Source organism: Pteronotus mesoamericanus, unplaced genomic scaffold (genome assembly GCF_021234165.1).
Source record: "Pteronotus mesoamericanus isolate MK-2021 breed Mesoamerican mustached bat unplaced genomic scaffold, CSHL_Meso_final contig_90, whole genome shotgun sequence".
In the NCBI taxonomy this organism is placed as follows: domain Eukaryota; kingdom Metazoa; phylum Chordata; class Mammalia; order Chiroptera; family Mormoopidae; genus Pteronotus; species Pteronotus mesoamericanus.
The window spans coordinates 23577109-23587785 of NW_026555277.1; positions in this window are offsets into that span (position 1 = coordinate 23577109).

Sequence of the window (10677 nt, forward strand, 5' to 3'; positions counted from 1 at the left end):
TATTGCATGCATTGTGTATTTTTTTTTAAAGTGACATAGTTGACCATTTTTTGAGTCTCCTGTTTTAAAATTGAAATTATTGGGGTGACATTGGTTAATAAGATTATATAAGAAAAGATGAAATATGGCCATTTGCAACACTATGGGTTGATCTTGAGACTATCATGCTGAGTGAAATAGGTCAGACCAAAAAAGTTAAGAACCATATGATTTCACCCATGTGTGGGATATAAAACTGAAAGCAACAAATGAACAAAAAGAAAAACAAACAAAAACTCATGGACACAAACCATAGTATGGCGGTGACCAGAGGAAAGGGGAGTAGAGGGACAGTAGAGGGCAAAGGGGGTCAAATGTGTGGTGACAGACGATGACTTGACTCTGGGCGTTGGGCACACAATGCAATGTACCGATCATGTAGGATAAATGGGCCCCCTCTTGCCTGAGGGTCCCGGCTCTTCTCTCTCTGTGCCCGGCCAAGACAGTTCTTCCCCCAGAGAGCCACGTGGGTCGTGCCTCGATTCCCTGGAGGCTTCTCAAGTGTCACCTCCTCAATGAGAACTCCTCTGACTACCTTATTTAAAATTGCAAGCAGACCCCAACCTGCCTTCTGGATCTTTTGATTCTACCCTACTTTAAATTTTTTTCTTAGCTTATAACATAAACTATAGTTTACTTACATCCTTATGTTTTTCTTTGTCAGTTGCCTCAACCCAGTGAAAACACCCGGAGGGCACAAAGCCTATTTTTTAACCAATAAATATTTAAGTGGGGTACACTTCATAGCAGCTTTCTTCTGGTTGGATTTTTCTGTTTTCCCAACTTCAGCCAGGATTAAGGATTTAAATTATTTTATAGAGATGAATTTCACCTGAGTATTTCTTTAATGCATAACCAAGGTACCTGAGGCCTCAGAACCTCCAAGACTAACATTTGTAAACCCACATTTGGCTAATTCATAGACTGCAATTCGGTGCTGGCTTGGCAGATAGAGTCACTGAATCATGATTTTTGTTGTCTAGCATGTGCCCTTATTCAAAGCAGAAGTCCCTCTTCAAGTTGGAGGTCTTTGTCACTCCATGACTAGGAGCTTATGACTTTCAAACTCAGTGCATTCTACCTTTGGTCATCTCTGCTGTCCTTGAACTATTATTAATACCACTTAAGACTGCATTGGCTCTTCTAATTACCACTTCTCACATTGGGGCTCGCATTGAATTTTAACCACTAGATCCCTTATGTTCTTAGGTTTCTTTTATCAATAGTGCGATATAGCTACCAAGAGAGTTTATGGCATTCCAGATTACATGAATAGATAGATACAGCTTAGATCAAGGGAAGTGATCATTTTATCATCTTCAAACTAATCCAGCCATATGACAGCATCATTGTCAGTTCTGGATGACATATTTTGGAAAAAAGATTAATAAATGGAGGTATAATAGGACTGTCTGGAAAAAATCCAGCCATTGTTAATATAATGAAAATTGTTTGCACAACATCGGTATAACCTGGCAGCCAAGGAGAGTGGACTGGGATGTGCATGTGTGAACAATGAAGACTTCACTGTACTAATCCGTGGGGTCGGTAGATACTGTTGAGTGAGCATGTGGACTGTGTGGCCATCATTCAAAATGACTGAGCTAGTAGAGCCATGAATCTGCATCAAATTTTGCTTAAGCTTGAACATTCCTCCACAGAAACTATTTGCGTGATTCAGAAGGCTTTCAGGGACAATGTAACGAGTACCATGCAGGTAAAAGTGTGGCACAAATGCTTCAAAGATGGCCGAGAATCTGTTGAAAGTGATCCACATTCTGGAAGGCCTGCAACAAGCAGAGCACCTGAGAACATTGAACGTGTATGGGTTGCAATCAACAGAGATCAGAGGCTGACAGTGCAAGAACTTGAAGTTGATCTGGGGATTTAAAAAACTACTGTGTCTGAGATTTTGACACAGGATCTTGGCATGAAATCTGTCATGGCAAAATTTGTTCTGTGGTGTCTGCTAACAAGAGCAGAAGGAACACCATGCTGCAGTTGCTAATGACTTGATTCAAACTGCTACCAATGAACCAGATTTTCTCAAGAAGAACATAATCAGAGATGAATTTGAGTCTATGGCTATAATCGGAAATGAAGGCCTAGTCGTCCCAATGGAAGTTGCCTGGTTCTCCACACCCGAAGAAGGCGTAGCAAAGTCTCAGCAAGATCAAGACTATGTAAACTGTGTTTTTTTATTGGGAAGGTGTTGTCCATCATGAATACACCCCTCCAGGCCAAACAATTCATAAGGAGCACTACTTCAGTATTCTTCGTTAGTTAAGAGATGCAATACAACAAAAATGGCCATAGTTATGGGCAACTGGTGATTGGCAGCTTCATCACCACAACACGCCCACTCATGCATCACATCTTATGCAGAGTATTTTGGTGAAACATCAAATCACCCAGGTGACTCAGCAACCCTACAGCCCAGATTTGGCGCCCTGTGACTTCTGGCTTCTCCTAAAACTAAAATCACCTTTGAAAGGAAAGACATTTCTGACTGTTGATGAGATTCCGAAAAATATGACGGGGCAGCTGATGGTGATTCCAGCAAAGGATTTTGCAGTGTTTTGAATAATGAAAGAGATGCCGGGAGGACTGTGTGAGGTTCCAAGATGCCTACTTTGAAGGGGACCGAGGCATCATTGTCCCATGTACAATGTTTCTTGTACCTTGTATCTTTACAATAAATGTATCTATTTTTCATAGTACATGGCTGGATATTTACTGGACAGACCTCATCGTAGTCAGAAAACAGAGGGTGACCAGGACGATGAAAGGGCCTTGCAAGCTTATTTTATGGCATTTTATTCTATTTAATCATTTTCAGATTCGTTCACCAGCAAATCAAATTTATGAATGTCTTTTGTATTAAAGTCGCTGTGAGGAAAACCAAGTTAGGATCTTTAGTTAACAACAACAGAATTTGAGCCAGTTAAGCAGGAAAAGAAACAAATTTACTAAAAGACCTTAGAGTGCTCAGGGAATGTCTGAGAGGGCCGGAAAATCAGGTTTAGAGTTTCGGGTCAGTGTCCACGTCTACTCTAGTGCAGACCACACTGCTGCCCCGTGGGACACCGGCATCAGGAATTGGTCCCTTGGCCTCGGGCGTGGATGCCACCTGCAGGACCTCTACCCGCCTGTACCCCCACTGCCTATAAAGACAGGATGGTCTGCTACTGTCTTTCACAGGATGGAGTCCACATGGCACATTTTTTCCTCATTCCACTCCCTTCCAAATGAAAGTCTCATGCAGGTGCAACTGATTGAAGAAGACTAAGTCATAAGTTATCAAGGTTGAAAAAGTGAATTTCTGTCTTCTGTCTTGATAAGTGGATTCATAGGTGGGAAAATCCCCAAGCATAGGAGACAGTCAGGGGTGATCAGGGCCCTAAAGCCAACAGCGATGGGATTACTAGGCTGTGAGCTCTTTGTCGAAAGATACTGTGTCTTATTCAAACAACAAGGTGTCTGGTGTGAAATTAGAAAGATGTGGTATGAATTCTGACTACTCTACTTAGCTTTCTGTGACTTGGTGCTATTGTTTAACTTGAATCTAAGTTTCCACATCTGTAAAAAGAGAAACATAATGCGGACCTTGTAGTTACTCTTGTGTGTGAGAACCATGATTAAGGCATCTAAAGCACACTAGTTGCCTGCAAATGATAGTTTTCTCATTTTCTCCTCATTATATTTATAAGCTCATTACCAAGGATGGCGCCTTGTGTGAAGTGTCAGATTATCTTTTATTTTTTATTCCCATCTCTCTAACCCCAACCCTTTGGCAAACAGCAACTTGTTCCCTGTATCTATGGGTCTATTTCTGTTTTGTTTTGTTTTGTTTTTTAGGACTCCACCTATAAATGATATCAAACAGTATTTGTCTATCTCTGACTTATTTTTTTTTAGCATAATACCCTCTCGGTCCACCATGTTGTTGCAAATGGCAAAGTGCCCAATTTTTCAAAGGCTGGCAATGTTTGAGGAAGTCATGGCATTTGCCTTCAAGCAAAGCATGTCTGTGGGTAGGTAACAGGTAAACCTCAAACACTAAAACCCGACATGGGGCAATTTAGACCCACTACAGGTTGGAAGGGAAGGCCAGTGTCTGCCAAGGTATTTCCACCTGCTTTGATTAGCAGAAACAAGGAGTGACCTCAGCTTATACTTAGTCCCGAACTCTTGCTCCTGTAAGTGTGCCCCCAGGTGAACTTGATCACGGATAAAATCTCCACCAGTCATTCTTCTTCATTCTTCTGTATTCTTTTGGACACCACTACAATTTCCCGATGGCAGGCCAACTCTTTAGATGATCTGGGATCACATTTATAGCTAATCCTTCAGTGGGGAAGCATCACGTTGGATGCTGAACACCAGAAAGAAGGTCAAAACATCAGAGAATATTCTCTACGCCAAAGACAGGTCACAGGTAACACTGCATTGAAAGCCTCCGGACTCAAACAGGGGAACAGTGGGGTTTCAACCAATTACGTGTAAAAATTCTTGCACATATTTAAAGCTGCTTCCTGCAACTTTGATGGCAGTAGGGAGGCTATTGCACTGGTCACAGTGGGGAAACTTTGCAGTCTTCAACGCCAGCGCAGAACAGGCACCAAGCCCTCATCAGCAAGGACAACATTCAACCATCCGCTACTTTCAGCGATTCTGCTTTGGGAACATAGTCCATGGTTGCCAGCCAGATAGTAGGACTTCATGGACCAGCAATGCCACCCCTCAGACTTGGGTGTGTGTAGAGTTGTTAAGTTCATACTGGCAAATTAAGGCATTCACCAAACCATACGAAATATACAACCACCCCCAGCACCACTACAGCAGAGAGGGCATAGCTGGGAGGGCAAAATCCTTGAAGGAAGCATGGTCCTACCTAGGTGAGGGAAGTTAATCAATTTGCAATGAAATGTACATTTCTTGCTCTTCTTTTTCTCCTTTCTCTGGGGAACAGTGACAAATCTGTCATAACCCAGAAGATAATTGCAGATGACATTTGAGAATCACTACTCTGAGGAACAGGTTGGGTATTTCCTACCCCAGATATTCTAAGTTCAATCTTTTGATCAGATCAAGCCAAAGAAGATCCCCACTTAAGCCAAAATTAGCTGAGCTCTCTCAGAGTTGACGCAACTGTGCTTCGCTGGTATCAAGGCTTGTTACAAGGAGACACCGCCACAGGGACCTTGCCGTGGCTGCCCCTGTGTAACTGGTGAAGCAGCTGCTGCCTGCGACAGCTCTCAGCGGCTCCCAGGTGAAGCGCCACAAGGGAAATTTTTTTGGAGTTGAAAGTAAAAAAGGGCATCTTCTCTCCAGTGGAATGGGTGTATTTTCTTTTTCTGGTAATGAGAACAATTAAACTTTAAAAAAAGACTTTATTTATTTATTCTTAGAGAGAGGAGAAGGGAGGGAGAAAGAGAGGGAGAGAAACATTGATGTGAAAGAGAATCATTGATCAATTGCCTCTTGTATGGGCCCCTACCGGGGACAGAGCAGGGGTAGACCGGGGGCCCAAACCTGCAACCCAGGCCTGTGCCCTGACTGGAAATTGAATCCATGACCTTTCGCTTTGCAGGAAGATGCCCAACCAACTGAGCCATACCGGTCAGGGCATTTTGAACTTTTGAGGTGCCCTTTTTGCCCTGACTACTAGGAAGCTCAGAGTCAACTTTAATGTGTACTGCTAGTTATTGAATTAGTCCTGTACTTCTAAATGGAAAAGAGATGATGCCTGAAATTACCCAGGAAGCTGAGTTTGTAGAATACAGGGCTTTGAGTAGCAAGTCATTAAAAAATTAAAACTAATTTCGTCATACCGACAAATTCATCCTTCTGAAGGGACCAGAGAACCCTCCCAAGTTCATATCCAGGGCCACCTCACACGACTGTGCAGTTTTTCACAGCACAGGTGTGCTGTGTCCAGGTACAGAAGAAAGTAGAGGTTCACCAAATCATGTGCTATGGTGTGGGGTATGCTTCTGTCCAGGGAAAGAGGCCCTTTTTTTCTGATGAACACCAAGGTGCAAAATGGCCCAGCGTGCCTCTGCTCATGTTCATGCAAAATTCATGGGCACGTATATATCCCATTTCAGCATTTTCTCCTCTGATGTCAGAATGCCGCACGGAAACGTCTCATGATTTGTGGACAGGGAGCTCTCCTGGGCTGTTTGGGTTTTCCAAGGGCCAGAGGCCGAGCTGTGCCTCTGCTTCAGTGGACTCAGAGCAAACAGCAGCGCTTTGCCTGAGTCAGCTCCCCACCTCCTCTCCCTCTTCTAGGCTTTAGTAGGGAGGCCAAGACAAGAAACAAGAGAGCTATCAAAAGCTATGAGAAATTGTTAGTCAGAACTTTTGACTGATTGGTGCCTCCAATCTCCCCCAACATGCCAGATGTACAGCTTTTTGCTGAATGTAGTTACATATGTGTCCTTTGCATAAAGCCTCTCTGGCTAAACCTCAATCCCTAACTATTATATATTCTGAATAAAAGTGAAACATCTCAGCATTTGCAAAAATTCAAGATTTATCAACATATTGAGCTTTTACTAAGTCATGAATTCTTGATTTGTATTCACAGTGCTTTTACATATTCATAGCCCTCTTTAGCCAAAGATCTTCAATATTCATTTACTATGGAGCGGTAAGTACATGTTATTCAATTTCATTTACCAACGGGTAAACTGATGCCCAACTGAAGGCCCCGTGAGAGAGGCCTAATAAGGAGCAGAACGCTCTCAGCCCCTCAGAGAACACGCGCTCCAGCTGCCTCCCTCCAGAGACAGGGGTCCTGCCTGCTTGGGACCCTCACTGGTCCAGCCTCGGGGGAGTGGGGACTTTTCCTCCTGGGCTTGTTGGGGTGTCTCAGGTAGAGTTTTCTCCATACATGGGACAAAAGGAGAGTCCAGGAAAATGAAAAATTGCCTTTTTCCAAATTGCTTCAAATCCATGATGCCAAAGGTTAATTAACCAGATTAGCTCCTCCTAAATTTGGAGCACAGGTAAAGAGAATCATTCATTACTCCAATAACTCATTAATGGCATTGATCGGGCTGGAAGGATCCTGTCTCTTTCACTTTTATTAGAAAGACTGAGGTCAATTTTCTTAATACCTTCCTTTAGTACAATCTGTTCTTTTAGTTTCTAAATAATTTAGTGAGGATTCTAACCATATATGTACCAGGTACTGATTGAAGGAGAGTTTAAAACATAAGAAAAATATTTCTGGCCAGATTTAGAGAATTATGAGGGATGAAATCAGAATGAGCCCATGAGAATAACCAGCCTCTATCACATATCAGAAAAGAATGTCTAGATTTATGATTATGTTTCAAACTATAAAAATAATGTATTAAACACAATTCTGTATGGAGATTGTGTTTTACAACAAAAATGTTTAAAAAGAATGGCTTGGGTGATATTGAAAGAAAGACCATCTCAAAGGGTTAATTATGGGGAAAAGCGACCATCCAACTCCCTAAAGTGTTAACCTGAAAGCTCATGGTCGGAAGGTTCAGTCTCTAGTTATACTTCACCCCAAGACAAACAAAATCAATGTAATTATTCAGGATTTCAACTGCACAAATGTCTGTTTTTATCAAAATGTGTTCCTCTTCAGCGGTTGAGAGGCCAGCACATAACATTTCGTTGGTTTTTATGCACAAGAAATACATGAAGTAAACAGAGCTCATAAAAGTCTAGAACAGAACTCTCCAGTAGAATTTTCTGCAGTGAGCAATGGAAATGTTCTACATCTGTGTTGTCCAACATGGTAGCCCCTCACACATGTGTAGGGTTGCCAGGTTTAACAAAACCAAAACAAAATAAAATTTTAAAAAGCACTATACTTACTTAAATTTAGATAAACAACAAATGCCCCATGCAATATTTGCCTCAATAAATGTTATCTAGCATTATTGTTATTGAGAATTGTTATTATATTTTTGTGGGACTGGAAAGGAATATATAGATAAAAAGTGCAAAAAGCAGCAAAATAGAGTTCTTTGAGGTGATAATGAAAAACTGAGAAATCAAGTCATACAACTTGAAATAGAATGGATCTCATTTTTTTTCTGGACACTGTTGGCTTTCACTATTTAGTAGCCAAAGCCATGGCTAGAGACCAAAATGCATCTATAAATATTTCTTTTCTTCAGCGTTCAACTATAATTTGCATTTCTAGGATACCTCAATTTATGCAACAGATATGTCACCTGAAGTCTTTCCTTAAGTCAGTTTTATCTGAATCAAATAACTTGGAATTTACTCTCTGTTTAGAGGACTAATGAGAGGATAAAATACATATATATGTGTGTGTGTGTGCGCGCACACACACACAATGACAAGTCATCAACCCCATCATTTAAAACATTTTTGACATGCATATTTCATTTCTTTGAAGTATGGTGTTTCCATGAATAGCTGGGCAGGGGACAGATGGCATATGCAAAGTGTTTAACTGTATGAGGTTAATGAAGGGCCTGTTCACAGAGGTGTGGTTAGTGTTAAAGGAACCAAGAAGAGATGCTGGGCACCTGAGGGGTTAGCAACAGTGGGAGCTGTGACCGTGTGCAGGTCCGAAGGGGCCAGGAGGTGGAAGGGCAAGGGGGACTCCATGACAGGATCCGTGGCCTTGGAATATTGAAGTCCTTCAGAACCACAGCAAGGCAGGCGCATAAAACCCTTGTCTCATCTCTTTCAACATGTTTCAGTACCCCATCAATTCCTCCCATTGTCCCAAACCAACCAGAAGCCAGAGGTCACAGGGGCCTGGGCGACAACAGAGGTCACTCTCCTGGGTACAGAGGAGGGGGCGGAGGGTGAGAGATGGGACTGAGGGGCACACAGAATCTCTGGCCCCGAGAGTGCACCTACATTATCTGTTTCTAAAAACTCAAGTCACGTGTTCATGCACATCATGGAACTAAATAAACTAACTCTGTATTCTTCTTGTGTATGAGTTTTCATCACCGAGTTAGTTTGGAAAATTTTATGCAAAATTTATTCAGTCTTAGAATGTTTAGTCAGTTTTGTACTTATAAGGAGAGTTGAATGTTGGAGTCAAATTATTCTGTGGAACACAGACAAGAATTTTGCCCTAAAGTTGTATTGTGTGTGATATGAGTATTAACCATACTACAAGCAATTATTTTCACATGTTGTAATATATCAAGATAACAACAACAGTTCTCAGGCTTGTTCTTGGGCTCATGTGCTTGCACTCTCTCTACTCACAAGAACCAGATGGTTAGAATGAAGATAATTCTCACAGTAATCGGTGCTATCTTATAAGATTTTGTTGGGGGGAAGGGAATATCTTATTTGTTTAGGGAAGTTTGTGTTACTCAGTGCTGCCATCTTTCTCAGTATATAGTAAGGCAGTATTTTAAACCACTAGTGAAGAAGTCTTTCCTTTGTCGGGAACTACTATAGATAATTTGATTTTTTTTTAAAAAAGGAAAGGGACTTTTTAAAAGGTAAGCCATCAAAAAATGATTAACCCTGGTAAAATAGGACATTTCTTATGTGTATCTGCTCCCACAAACACACTTTTGTTTTTACCAGGTTTTCCTTTGCAAATCAGAACTCCAAATGGTCCTAAAAATGTTCCCCCATTGTGGATTGTTTTTATTTATTTATTTAGAGTGCAATGATTAAATGCAAAGATGCCAGACTATGAGACCTGTAGGAATTTGTTTGACCTCTCAGTGTGTTCATTTTCTCATCTTTGAAATGGTATAATCATAGTATCAGTTTCACTGCGTTGTGGGGAATTAATAAGTTATTATTAGTAAATCCCTGGCACATGATGTATAAATATATTCAATAAATGTTAGCAATTATTGTTGTGGAAAATTATTATTCATTTTTTAAATCTGTGTTTGGGTGGAAGGGAAGCTACACCTTAAAGTGCAAAGGGCAGCAGAGTAGAGGTTTTGGAGGTGGCAAGGGGAGACTGGAACTCAGAGCCCTGTGGCTTGAATAGGATGCGCTTTGAGAGGTCATCAACTCTGGCCACTAAGGCCAAAAAAGTTAATTAGGCCACCGCTGGTCCCTTAGCTAATCCAGGACCCTTCTTGCTGTACTTCTCGTTGCAGCCTTTCTCCGTCGTTGCCTTTCGAGAGCGTGCTGGAGCCCGCTCAAACCAGCTTGCCCGCTGCTGTGTTTTGGGGAATTTTGTGAGCTACTTGCTGAACACAGCCATTATTAAAATTGAAATTCTATAAGCTTACAGTTAAATAAATTACATTAAAACAAACATTATAAATACTCAAACTTTATCACTACAAAATTATTTTTCAACACCTTACTATTATTTATGCTCTTGAGGGTGTTCACATCTGCCTGAGGCTGAAATGCGGTGCCGCTGTGCGTCTCCTCCCCGCTCCGCGTCGGCCGACGTCGTGTGGATAGCTTGGAACTGGTCTTGGTGACAGCAGTGACAGCATGTAAACAGCCCCATCTACAAATCACTCCCTTTATTTCTTTTTCTTTCTTTCTTTCTTTTTCTTTTCTTTTTTTTTTTTTTTTTTTGGTAAGCTAGTTGTTAAATATTTACCAGTGCTCCACTGGTTGGATATTGACCCTCTTTGTTAGTGAAAAACTGGGATAGGTTTTAAATTGAAC